The sequence below is a fragment of the Ceratosolen solmsi genome, unplaced genomic scaffold (genome assembly GCF_000503995.2).
Source record: "Ceratosolen solmsi marchali unplaced genomic scaffold, CerSol_1.0 scaffold7, whole genome shotgun sequence".
NCBI classification, from domain to species: Eukaryota; Metazoa; Arthropoda; class Insecta; order Hymenoptera; family Agaonidae; genus Ceratosolen; species Ceratosolen solmsi.
The window spans coordinates 7,086,381-7,101,567 of NW_011948413.1; positions in this window are offsets into that span (position 1 = coordinate 7,086,381).

Below are 15,187 nucleotides of genomic sequence, written 5' to 3' on the forward strand. Positions count from 1 at the left end.
GAAGAAAAAAAAAGAAGAACAAAAAAACAAACGTTGAAATGAGCAGGGCCAGATAAAGGGACAGATAAGGGTCAAATGCACGAGAGAAGAGTATTACGCAGTGGTGAGCGCCGGTAAGAGATGAGGAGAGAAGAGGGTTCTCGCGAGCTGTCAGAAAGCAGGTGGGGCAAAACGGCCGTGACAAGCGCAAAAAGCTGAGGCCTTATTGTGCGACTATTCGGATGCGCGATTGTCGACGAGAAATTCTTTCTGCCCATGATAAAATTAGTAATTTATTATTGTTTGTGGCTTTTTCTTCGTCGAGCTGAGCGCCCGTTGTTTTCTTGACATTATACAACGGAATTACAATAACAAGGCGCACATTGACCCTTCATTTTAATCGCTCACAATATAATATTCATGAATATTCCTTGGAATATTTTTATGAAAATGAACGCGCGGAAATTTTCACTTTATCATCTAATAGATACCCTTGTAATTATTTAATAAACTATTTAATAAAGTGCTTGTTAAAAAATTATCCGTTGTCATATTAAAATATAGGGATAATATTGTTTTAATTTATATGTTTTAAGCATTGATTAATGCTAATGTAAATTTTCATAAAGAGCAGGAAAAAAAGAATTGTAATATATTTTTATAGATTAAGACAATCGACGAACTGCGCTGTAAATAGAAAGATTACCTCAAATTATTAATGATTATAGCTACCCGAATTTTTCTAGTCGACATAAACGTTGCTGACACGAAGAAACAAAATTTTACTACTTTTTAATTCTATATCCATTAATTTACTCGGATAATATGTCACCCGATGATTGTTATGCCAACGAAAAATAGAATTTTCCGCTATATCTCAGTAAAAAAGTACAATTATAATTACAAACACGTATTGTACAAAATAACCATAAAAATTCTACTCATTACGGATTACAGTAGTCGACGGGATCACATTTTTTGTCTTTTACATTTCACATCGCCACATTCGCGTATGTAAATGCTCGATTTAGCAAAAAACTTTCGCGAAACGCGCCTCTAATTTTTCACAAGTTTACGCTAATAGTCAGGGCCTTCATGTCGGCACGTCTCTAGCATAGATCCAGGCAGGTTGCAATTCACACGGAGCACGATCATCATCGTCGTCATCCTTATTATTACTATTATTATTCACCGCGCCAAAACTGTTTACAAAGCGTGGAAATCTCGGGGGCTCATCGTAGCTCCGTAATAGCGTAAAGTGCCCCGATCGCACGGACGAAACTCCTCGAGTCTCGCATTTTCTCGCGGAAGGGACGCGAGCTCCCCGGGCCTTTTCTTACGATGCCAGCGAGTCGGGCCCATTGTCTTTACATCAGCGAGACCAGTTTTTGCTTCTCACCGCGAGCGCGAGCTCATTACGAATGCAATCCGGTTGCGCGTTGTGGGCCAGTCTTGGCGAGGGCCAGGACAAGAGGACAATGAAAGAGGCTAGAAAAAACGAGAAGAGGGAGAGAGAGAGAGAGAGAGAGAGAGAGAGAGAGAGAGCGAGTGAGCCGACGTAAAAATGTGTCGCAAAGGGTATGCGATGAACTCACCTTGACGCCCGGCGAGTGCTTCACAATACGTGTTAATGTATGCCGAGAGATGCTGATCTCGCTCTGGTTTTAATATTATTATTGAATTAACGCAGCGCCATTGCCGAGCGAAACGGGTTATTAAAATTGTCCCGCGACACTTGCCCTGATCTTGCGCGCAATAATAATAGAACCGTTGTTATATCGAGAAAGTTATATCGATTAAAGTCGACGAATAAAACATTTATGTCTCTGGGAGTCGCGGGAGTCGACAATTCGGAAGCGCCATGCGGGAGTTTTTATTTTACGACGAAGGAATCCCAACTCATGTGCTCCTGCGGAAAGGAAGTTGCGCGACCACTTTTTTTTTATGCGCACCGATATAGACGCGCAAAATTGAATTAAAAAAAATCATTCTTTTATTCCATGGGAAAGTTTTAAAAATTAGACTTATTCGTGGCTCGTATTTCACGCCTATTATACATTATTTATAACTATTTTTTTTTTTTTTTAATTTTTTGTCATTTAATATTTGTACTCGGTCATGCGTTACTTTTATGAAAATAATTTACTTACTATCAATCAGTGTATGCGAAACAAGAGATTGCGACTCACTTCTGATTGTTAAGTAAAATAATTTTCACTTACCGGCAAAACATTCCGTTCCATAATTATAAGCATATTTTAAATGAAATGGCATACCTAATACATAAATACGTTATCGCTATACGTACTTGTGTGCTAAACGATTAATAATTTATATATACTTAAAATTAGTATTTAAGTGTAAATTAACTATTATACATTGAATTTCGTAAGTACTAAAATAGAGACCGAATTACTGACTTATAAATTTCTATTTATTATAAAATTAATATTTAACAGGGTTATAAATTATTCAATTAATAAGGTAATTAGGACAGCATATCTATATTAAGAAAAAATAATTGAAACTGTTATTCCATTATTAATATAATTCATAAGGTGTGTTAGCCAATTTATTAATTTTTGTATTAATCGGCTGAATTTAGTTTATCTTAATAATTTGCATAATTTTACATTATTATTTTATTTAATTAATGCTGTTTATTGAAATCATACGATAATTATTCTACATGAAGAATAAAATTCAATAAGAATATGTGATATTATAATAAGTATTTATAATTTGAATTTCATATAGAAGCATAAATGTTTTCCACTAAGTTTAAAAGTAATTTTTAAAAGCTTGTCATTAATTCTTAGCCCTTATATACAACAATTTTCAATTATATTTTGATTAGATTATTAAGCATGAAAAATTAATAAAAATAACATTGTTTTCATAGTACTACATTATAAATAAGTATCTATTTTATAATAAATTACCCGACTGCTTATCAAGATTGTTATCGTTGAAAGTTGAATGTTATTATTAAGAGTATTAGCAACCAGTTTTCATACACAACAAGCAAAGAGATTAATTATCTATTATTTCATAAAAAAAAAAATTTTCACTAACCAGACACTTAAGTTTGTAATACAGAATGTGCGTTTCATTGATAAATGAAAGACGAAATTCGGACGAACGGAAGAATAATAAATGTTCTTATGCGCTTTTTTACCTCAGACATAACGCGGTGCAAGTACGACAAGAAAATGTCCTTTGTACGCTCTTTATTGCTGCTGTTGTAATTCACTGTTAAAGTTTTTTAATACCATACTCTAATATGCGCTTAAAAAACGTAAAAAAGGATACGCAGGACGAGAAAGGAGGAAGGAAAGGTGGAGGGTTACCGAGTGAGCGCGAAATAGAGGGAGAAAGGTAACAAGAGATAGATAGATAGATAGATAGATGTATGTGTATATATATATATATATATATATATATATATATATAGAGAGAGAGAGAGAGAGAGAGAGAGAGAGAGAGAGAGCACGCAGTGGTAGCGCGGGAAAAGGGTTGAACCGGCGAATCCGGTCAAACGGTTGCACGCGAGGCACGAAAAAAAAACGGGACAATGGGCAGGGGTTAAAGTTGTTACAATTGCGAAACGACGCGCACGTACACAGGCACATCCGACTCGTCGCTCGGCTGCGTATGCTTGATTTATTTTTGCAGTCACCCCGCGGGGAGCGTCATTGTCTTCGGGCCTTTTAACGAGTCCGCGTTCACGACGAATCGTACCGGCCCCGGCGCGGACCACCTCCTCGGCGCGAGGATTTCATTCGTGCCAAAACGAAAAAAAAATTCGCCACTCCCTTGACTTGCGCGCGCGCGCGAAAAAGCGCCCGACGCCGGCAAAAAAACAATGGACCAGCGCAAAAAATTCGTCGCGCGCACTTTCAACGGTGCCTATTAACAATTACGCTCTCTGCTTTTTTCCTCCTTCGTCCTTCGGAAAGGCATGCGCTTATACATGGAGCAGCGGCGGCGGAGGCCGCAGCGGTGCACCCGCTTTAATTAAGGGAGGGACATTCGGTTATATTGGAAGTGCCATCGTGTGGAAACTGCCCCTTGGTGACACATTGAGAAGCTCGACGCGAGCTCTATGCTCGGATAATGTACCCGAGGGATCCATTTATCACTGTGAAATTTGCCGGGGCTGGCAAATGTTGCCCCGACATCTAAATACCGATGATTCGCCGGCCCTCTCGGACCTACATTTCTTTATAATAGCGTAAATCATCGATCGCTCGAGTTACTACTACCACTAACACTATTATTATTATTATTATTATCATCATCATCATCATTATTATTACTATTATTATTATTATTATTATTATTATTATTATTATTGTTATTATTATTATTATTATTCATATTTTTCATATTATTCATATTATTCATATTATTATAAACACGGGCTTGTAGATAGATGACGATGGAGTTTTGTCGTCATATAATCACATTTCTCAAGCGCATTGAGTTAGCTTTGTTACTTCAATTAAATTACATTTACATGCATTTTCATTCTATAAAATACGTGCGTCTATCCATATGTAATTAGTAGCTCGTAAAATAATACATAATTACTCAACATGGGCATATATTTTTTATTTCTGTGTTGATTAATTTTACGTTAGGAAGGATGATAAATGGGAATACCGTTTAATACGGCGCCCTTATTATCATAATACCATAAACTTTCTCACCTACAAAATTGTAATTCCACATTTCTTTATCATTTAGATTTTTTATTCTTAAGATCTACAGTGTTTAATGTATGGAAATTCATATAATGTTAAACTTGCGTCTGACTAGAATCTATATTATTCTACTTATATACAGTCCAATAAATTTCGAGAATTTACGAGTCATAATAATATGCAAGTTTTAAGCGAACTCCTTTACATTTCAGTCGGTAATATTAAATTTCTCTAGTATATTTAAAGAAAGCATTAAGCAAAAATTAAATGAAAATAATTTATTTATAAAGAATTAAGCATTTTCGTATCGGTTTTCATAAATTGGTTTATTTTTGTTTTTTTTTTGTTTTTTTGTTTTTGTTTTTTATACGACGAGAGGTTTCATGAATATTACGAGTAGTAGTGTTGCATAATTTTAATTGTAATTTAAAAGACTGTACTCGTAAGATAAAAATTTTTAATTTAAAAACGTCATTTGCCGGCTCAATTTTTGTTTTTATTTTTGTTTTATTATTTATTCAACGAATCAAATATAAAAACAGAAACTTCTTACATTTTTCTGAATATATGCACTGAAAATCACCGTGATAATGTGATGTAAATAAGGTACCACGAGACGCACTCAAAGCTCGCACTGCTTGCGGGGATATATACATCAAACAGTGAGTCAGCTTCTTTTTGTGCCATTTTGCTTGATTATATTCACGCTGGAAGAACACGAGAGCCATTGAGATTTACGGCTCGCGACGCAAAACTGACTCATTCGACGAATCGCCTTAAAAGCAAACGCAGACAGACACCAACTCTTTTTTCTTCGTTTATTTATTTTTTCTTTAAGAGTCTTCCTTCCACGTAGAAATGTTCTTAAGTATCAGTAACTTAATTATATCCATCTCTTTAGTAAAGACTTGTAGCCCAAGTCGTAAAAGGATCTTATTAATATCGTAATTAAAATCAGAAAATTTTTAAATGGTTTCAATTGTAAAATATTATATAATAGTTGTCAAATATTTTACGAATAAATCACTTCAATGGAGAAAAATGTTAAGTTACGTAAAATTAAAATAGAAATGCGAAAATACATAGGAAATATAAAGAGTTTACTACGGCTTCATTAAAAATTAATCGAAAATCAATGGTCCTAATTCTAAATATTCAGACTAAGTTATTTTGTTGAATAACTATTTGTTATTTTTTACAAAATTATCACGTGACTTCTTAAAGATATTTGACAATAATTATTCATGCAATTAAATTTATAATAGTTTTTCGATTATTTATCAATTGTTAAAGAATTATTTGGACAAATAGTAAAAGCCCTTTCACTATATTTTATATTTTATTCTCTTAATTTTATAACGGTAATTCGTTGTCATTTATGACGGTTCGGTTATATCAATAATATTCACATGTAATTTAACGACGCGACTGCAAATTAATTTCAATTTTTCTATCATTTATCTATACTCCAATTATTACTTTTAATACTAACTTTTACAGTTTAATTTCCATGTAAATAGACAATTTGTTAATTGACTTTCGTATGCATTATTTAATATTAAAAACGGCATTTGATGAATAAATAATATTATCTTTATTGTGATAAATGTACTAAGATTAATTACTGATTATAATAATATATTCTATATCAATGTATTGATTAAAGTATTAATATTTGACCCAATAGTAGAGTGATTTCATGTCAAATAAATAAGTTATTTCAAACATATAATATTAATACACGTACTGTAATATTACTTTAATTATAAAGTTTGCTCGTTTTTATGTATATTTTCCATAATATTTATATTAAAATTTTAATTAAAAATTTCTTTAACGTCTAAATTAATAAATAATTATTTACCATGCTTACAATATCGTATTAAATCAAGTCAACAAATTGTGCATGAGAAAATAAATAGCGCTAAGTTGAAATATCTGCTTCATCCACATCGAATAGTTCATAAAAGTACTCGTAAAGAAAGTATCGTAGCCCTTGCCTTAAGCCGGGGAAGCCGCATCGTTTCCTTCGAAAATTTCGAAGTATCAAATGCAATTTCCAATTCTTATTAGAACCAAATGAGAGGGACTTACCCTGGATCTTTACTCGTTAAAAAAAAAAAAAAAAAAAAGAAAAAAAACAAGAAAATTTCATAAATTATAAATTAATCGGTAAAATAATATGACGAAAGTTAGAAAATTTTATCATTAATTCATTACCGGCTAATACAGTGTTTAATGATAAGCAGAAAAGTAGACTTGCAAAAATGAAAAAAGGCTAGCACATCCGTACGGGTAGTAAATCGCATAGAATTATCCCAGCACGTTGCGGTACTTCGATAAAATTCGTCAGTCTATACACGGAGAGGAAGGGAAAAAGAATTCTCCTCTCTTGCTTTGAATTGCTTTTTCCTTTTGCTATAACGTCCATTGCTTTTCTTCGATTTTAAGCGTTTTTTCTTCATTTCAATCGCATTTTCATTTTCCTGATAAAATAGTCGGATAAAATCAATTGCTTATCTTTCTCTACACATTTTATAAATTATTTAAATTTTATATAAATTTTATAAAATTATGACAAAATAAACAAATCACACACACACACACACACACACACACACACACACAGATAGATAGATAGATATTTATTTATTTATATATATACGATGTCAACATTTGTAAGCTGAAAATTATAAATAGTTTATCTACCAATATCGTTAATTTAACCCTAATTATGGTCTCGATTTTGTTTATTAAATAACAATACAAATATTATTTTAATAAGATTTTAGTTTTCAAAGAACGTATAACAATAAATATATTATTTAATCGGTTGTATAACAATATAATGGTTCATTTCGAAATATGACAAATATTACATAAAGAATTTGTACTCATCCAATATAGGGAATTAAAATGAATAATATTATTAATAGAGTATTACAGTTCATCTCTATTTAATTAATTTCAATGTCTTCTTTAAAGTTATTGTCTGCAATTTCATTACTTTTATCATGGTTTGAAAACTAATGAAGGAAGAAATTTGAAGCACCAGATAACAATGACAATCCGGAGAACCCGACACGGCCGTCTCAAAAAAATAAATGGCTCTGCTAGTTAATGCGATTTAGCTTTAGCATCGATTACGGAATATCAACATAAATTCAATTCACATACATTTCAGTAACGATCCATAGTATCGATTTTTGTAAAAAAACTGTATGGATCATTTATTTGTCTTAATCTGGACGAATGGGGATTAAGAAGTTGGAAAGCAGAGGACAAGTAGGCGAATGGAATATGAGAGAAAAGAACAAAATGAAACTGAAAAAGTTCTAGAATATTTGAAGTTCTCTCTCTCTCTCTCTCTCTCTCTCTCTCTCTCTCTATATATATATATATATATATATATATATATATCTCCTTACATTGTCTCTGTTCTATTTTGTTGTTTTATTTGCAAAGCAATATTTGTTTTACATCAAGTTTACTAACTAAATGTTCTCTGAATGAGCTTGTCTATAGGAATGAGAATGAAGCATCGAACAAACATTAGAATAGTAATTAAACGAGTGTATTAATTAGATATCGAATGTGTTAGTTAAATTTTTTGATGTATAATATGTATATAATTTAGCAATAAGGAGTTGAATGGTACGTCTGGTGTGGTAAGACGATAAAGAAGAGGAATAAAGAAAGAAAAAAAATGGGCACTGTAAGAAAAGCGAATACGAGAAAAAAGATTGGGCTCCCTTCTTCTCTTTCTTCTTCGGAGGGTGAAATAAAAAGCCAGAGAAGTACGGAGAGAGGGGGAGAGAGAGAAAGGCATAATGCTTAACAAGCCGACTTGAAAGGGCGTCTGCCATTTTAAGTCAATACTTGAAAGTCTTTGCTCATTAAGAGTATTTTACGTTCGAGGCTCGGCTTTTTAAGGCAGAGCCCTAACTTTTTTTCTCTCTGTCTATCTTTCTATCCTTCTGTCAGCTTCATCCATCCGCCCGGTAGAATCGAGGGGTTGCACACGGGGGCGGAGGCGCCCGGCCGCCTTCGGGAAGATGGGAGTTTTTCAAGCGCGCTCTCTTTCTCCAACTCTTCGGCTCTACCCTCCACTGCATATGCATATATATATATATATATATATATATATTTATACCTATAGATAGACGCAGGCCAGCTCAACCCCATAGTTGGCTCCGCTCCCCTAGTGTTTCTCTTTCCCGGGCCGTAGCTCCGAGGCGAGTCCACCCACCGTCATGCGGCGAGCCTCGCAAATTCCATGCGTTTCCTCTCTCGCCCGTACAAAAAGGGGCCGAGCTCCGTCGAGCTTCCTCCTTTTCTTCACTTTATACCATCCCCCCCCCCATATCCCCCTCTTCCATATCCTCCACCCATCCGCCCACCACCAACCTATGTCCCTCTCCTTGACTCAATCTTTGAACGCGTTTTTTTTTGCCAGCCGTTGACTTTGCTGCTTTTACGCCTACACTCCTCTTTATTTCTTGGTTGCGCGATACTTTTTAACTTTATTATGTGCGCGTGTGTATGTATATGCTTATATTATGACGTTGGGTGGGGAAGGGAGCTTTCGGAACGAAGCCCTAACAGTCTTCTATCTTCACTCTGCGTAATCACTGCCCTATTCGCTATTCGCTTACTTTTTGTCCCGTACTATACCCAATTTCTGTCCAAATGCTTGGCTCTTAGCATTTCAATTTATTCAGGCCGAGGCGATTTGCCGTGCCGCTGTCGCTGATGCTGAAGTCATGGATCCTCTGCCGTCTTTTTTGCATTCGTGACTCTCCACTGTCCTTTGACTCATCGATGAAGCGATGTCGGAAAGTTAGTGCAACATACAAATAGATTAGTAGTAACGATGGCCAAAACCTGTGCTTGGTCTACGCATTTCAATGTATTCAAATGTATTTTTACGATTTAAGCGCCATTTAAATTTGAATGAATATCTAGTGGCATAATACTACTTAAATGCATCCGAATTTTAATTTTTTGAACGACCATAATCATGAAAAATTATAATAACCCGTTAATAACTGTTTTATTACTTGTTATTGATAAAATCTAACGTGATCTTACATTACAAAATGTGCTCTAACAATTCATTTACTCGTTTCTATCGATAGACTTTTTTATTTGAACAATTTATTTTCTCATATCATTTTTTACACGAATTTGAATGGCATAGTGTTCTATGCAATGCAGTAACAGGTAACACCACGCAAAGCTACCAGTTAAATATAAAAAATACATATAAATTCAATTACTATCTTTTTAATGTACGTTAAAGATTGTTAAAAGTAACTTTATTTATTTAAAGATAATTTACAGCGCTTATAATAATCAAGTTTATAATAAAAATAATTCTTGCTAAACAGCTTCGAAATTGATAGAAAAAAGAATAAGAAAAAAAAGGGACAAAAAAATTTCTAGCGGTATAAAAAGTTAAGACGATATGGTTCGTTAAATTTTATTTATTTTAGATATACAATTACCTCCAAGAATTCGCATCCCTACTTTACACTATTTATCTTTTATGATCCATATAAAATATTCTGCATATAGTTAAAATACTTGAAGTTAAAAATTAAAATTTTTTTAATGCGCTCAATAAAGAATCATCCGTTAAAGTAATTTTCTAATAAATATAATAATTTTCCACGATTCAATGAAATGCATTTAACATATTTTTGAAGAAATTAATCAATTGAAATTAATTTTATAAGACTTTGTAAGAAACGATTTGCATTATTCTTCTCTTCGCCGTTAAAATGTTAATAAAATAACGAAACTGATAAAATTATGTGATATCGCCGAAGCGGGATAAGTTTCGGAATTATCGATTATGATAAGGAGCATGGAACGTAGACGGTAAAAATAGCAAAAAGTGTGAGGGTGGGAATGAACGAGCGTATAAACAAACACACGAAGTCAAGGTTAACAGTCTCATTCCAACCAACCAACTGCCAAGTAAAATCTGCGAACGTCCTCTATTATTTAGAAGGGTAAGCTAATCATGGCCCACAAGATGCTTGTTTTATCTCTACGTATCCTAGCCCTTTTCCTTTGACCCTAAGTCTCGTCGTGGGACCCTTGCCCTGTTATCGCGATAACCATTGAAACGAGAGTTAAAAATTTATTTGGTAACGAGCTTCTCGTAAATGAAACATTAGTAACGACGTGCGAATACTTATACCTAGGTACGTTGAGTACGAGTCGAGGTCGCTAAATAATAAAGAAACAAAGGAGCTTCGTTATCGATCAAAACCTAAGCCTCGCAATAATTTAAGTACTCTGCTAATTTTTTTATACTAAAAGCTCAAATTACTTATTAACTTCAGTTTTTAGTATGTGCCGTAAACTGAATCGTTTGAAATATTACAGAATGTTATTGCACCTAGTCAAGTTTAATGTACATTCTTATTACGTGCTTTCGTAGGATTAAACAGACCTGAATAATAATTATCGAATTAAAAATTTATATATAATCTCCCGTTCAGTTTTCATGATCCAGTTATGCTCGTGAAGATTCTTCTAATAATCTCGGAATCCATAAATTCTAAAACACTCATGTAATTGAAAATTTGTCAATAAAGGCTCTATAATTGATGAGCTTTATTAATTATTTAATTGTGGTAGAAATTTTTTTAAATGAAAATTTATTATTTATGAATGTTAAATAAGATTTTGGCGTTTAGCGAAAATACGTTGTTTTAAATATAATCAAAATTTTAATCGGAATTTCAATTGAAGAATTAATGTGAAGAGTGATTTATGTCATAATTTTATAATTATATATTAAGATGAAAAAATTTTAATTACTTTATATTTTTCATCCATTTTTCAGTAAATTTCATAATATATTTGATCTATTAAATAATATTTATAACGAACATATATAGCTTCAGGCTATTTCACGTTTAATTTGATAGCATGAGAATTAAGAATATTTATATTCAACAAATTGAGTGCTAATTAATTTTATTTTATTCATCATTATCATTATCATTTTTTATAGAATTTATGTTAAATTAATATTTTTTTTTTTATATTCGTTGATAATTATTTCAAATTATATATACAAACAACATCAGATCAGAGGCAAAAAGTTATTTCATTTCAAAAACTATTTGAAATCAAGATTTGTTCAAATAAAATAGTTGTTTATAAATTTTAACTGTTTTATTTTATTGATTATTTATTTTTTATTTAAATTGTATGCATTCATGTATAAGATATTCAATAATTTTACATCGTATTAATCAGCAATCGTCAGTATTTAGTTTTTACATTCATTGCTAAAATTTCAATCATTCAATTGTTGTATAAATTAGCATTCTATGAAAAGTTAAGAATCTTTTATTTTTAATAATACGCTTGTATTGTTTAACAATTACATATATTGATAAATGCGTTAGATTCTTTGACTAGCATTTTCAATTCAATATAATTTTACTATGATATGATAATTTTGTAAAATTATAATTTCTATCGTGTAAGTAATTATGTACTGCATATTAAAATACTAATCACAAAACTTTATTCATTTAAGAAAAAATTTATTCGAGAGAATTACTTTGCTCGTTAAAAAAAAATTTAATATTTATATCTTTTCATACATTTTGTTGGATCACTTCAATTTTATATGTTTTTTCATTTGTTTAAATTACGAAAAATATATACATTGAAAATAATTTATTTTCATAAGAATGATATTTAATTAATATAATCGATTAATTTATACTAATTAATTATCTATTATATACTATATTATCTATCTATATTATCTATATATATTATCTAGCTAACTATATTACTAAATTATCTATTATATACTAATTAATTATTAATTATTATATTAATTTATCGATTGATTTAAACTTTATTAAATAAAATTTAATAAATCGTATTAAACAAAATTTCGATATAATATTTATTAATAATTATACATAATTTACTAAACTTTACTTATAATTATTGAATGACTAATTGATTTAATTATTAAGTGTAACTTTTATATTCTATTAAGATATTACAAGAGAGACAAGTAATATTAATTGAATAAGTTAACATCATGAATAGTAATTATGAATATGTACAAAAAAATAGTCTGTCACTTTAAAATCGTAGTGTAAACGACTGGAAATAAAAACTAATATAAATATTCATTTTAAAAATTATTAGTTAGTTTTTAGTTATTATTATTAAAAGTGACTAGTTAATTATTAAAAAATTATTAATTTAATAATAATTTAGTTATTAAATTATTTGAAGCTATAACTAGGATTGGATTTAATTCAATTTTATGTTTTATTTTATATTTGGAGTAATATTTAAACTAATTTTCTTATTATGTAATAAAAAACGTAAATTTGATATTAAAAGCAGTAATAGGTAATTATGTAATTAAGCAGCTTATAAATTATTATAAAAATAGACTTGGAGTACTGTAAGTAGTAATATATACTACACTACTATACAGTATTAATCAATTAATAAATGAATAAACTATACTACTACTGAAGTCTAAACTCGAAATAAATTGTTTTTAACTTATTACATATTTTCAACATTCTTATGTGAAAGTATTATGAAACAATTACTCTAGATTTACAACGCATATAAAATATGTAATAAAAATATATAATAATTTTATATGTATTTATAATTTATTGATTAAATTTTTTAAATAACTATATATGTCTTTCTAATAATGCAAAGTAAATGGTTAACGTATTTTATTAAATTTGACTAGTTGGATTGTATCGAGATGTCTAAATGTATTAGTAAACTTTTTGCAATTATATAATAGACTAATTTTAATTGATAGTTAAAAGTCTAGCTTGAATGAGTATATTAAATATAAAAAATATATACATATTTATATTTTAATTGTAATAAATTGGAAACAATGAGATATTAACGTTTGAGCGTATTTCAAAAACTTTCTATTTAAAGAAACAATGGATAATTAATAAAAAAAGACAAAGATCAATTAATATTTGTCCGTTTAATTTAGCATTTTTTTCGTAACATAAAATAAGGTCGAGAATAAATGTCTTATTTTATGCAGAGGACATAGTTTTATATGAAATACCGTGTAACATATGAAATAAAGTTATTTCAATTATTAATCATCTATATTGTCCGTTTTTTATTCCCTACATTGCAATAATTAAATATTGTTTTTAATAAAATACTCTACTATACATTATATATAATTATTTAATGATTAGTAATATATATTATTAATTAGTATTATTATATTAGTATTATTATAATATTAGTAATAGAGAAAGTAATTATTACGTAAATAATTACTGAAACTTTTTCTCTCATAAAGTGAAGTCCGGAAATTAATTTTCTAATATAGTAATATTTGATATTGAATGACAACTAATAAGAAGTGCTGATCAGCACATAATACAGACATCGAAATTTTGAAAATTTATCCATAGCGATTGCCATCATAAATTGATCAACTAGCGGAAACCGACTAAACTCCATTTACAAGAGGAAAGTATTGATTTTATGCCAACCAGCAATTTATCGTCTCATAAACGATCAAACCAAAAGCTGAAACAATAAGGGAAGCAGACTTTAAATGGTCGGTGACAGATCGAGTCAAATGAAATCTAACAGCCATTGCTAGACGTCAAGACAACAGAGTTGTATGCAACGAGAAGATAAAAGATGTTGCGAGCAATACGAATCTCTCTCTCTCTCTCTCTCTCTCTATCTCTCTCTCTATCTCGCTCGATATCTGCTACTCTCACTTTATTTTTTGCGTCTAAGTGATATCAAATAAGTATTTTTATTCGAAATTTAATAAACCGTTTATTCCATTGATTTTGGTATATGATTTGGTCGATTATAGCTAATTACTATTCTAACATAGTACGGAACACAATGTTAAACAATATATATTGTTACAACAATATACAGTATTAAAATGTTGCTATATATTTAGTAAATAGTCATGATTGAAAAAGAGAGGTAAAAGTCGAATATATTTTTGTTGTTGACAGATGTTTTCCCTTCATCGTTTGATATTTCAATTACTCGAAAATACAGGTTTCATTGATGTAGCAGAATGTATATTTTGGTATTGCTTTTATTATTGTTTTTTTTTTTGTTTTTTTTTTTTTTTAGTCAATGAAAGGAATATCTAATCAATACCCTATAATTATTTGTATTAGTCAACATAAATAAAAATTTAATTCATTTTCTGATTTTAATTAATACTTAATAAATACAGGGTATAAGATTTTTAACAATAATGTTATTATTTATAATAATTATTATTATATTGACATTAATTTGTACGTTTTATAAAAAAAAAAGACAATGATATTTTGCGACATTGCAACAATTTATTTGTAGTCTTAATTATACCTTTTGAATAATATTTTTGGAAAAAATGATTATAAATGTTATCGGTATATGGTTTATAATTATTAAGAGATCTTTTACAACTTTAACTAGAAATT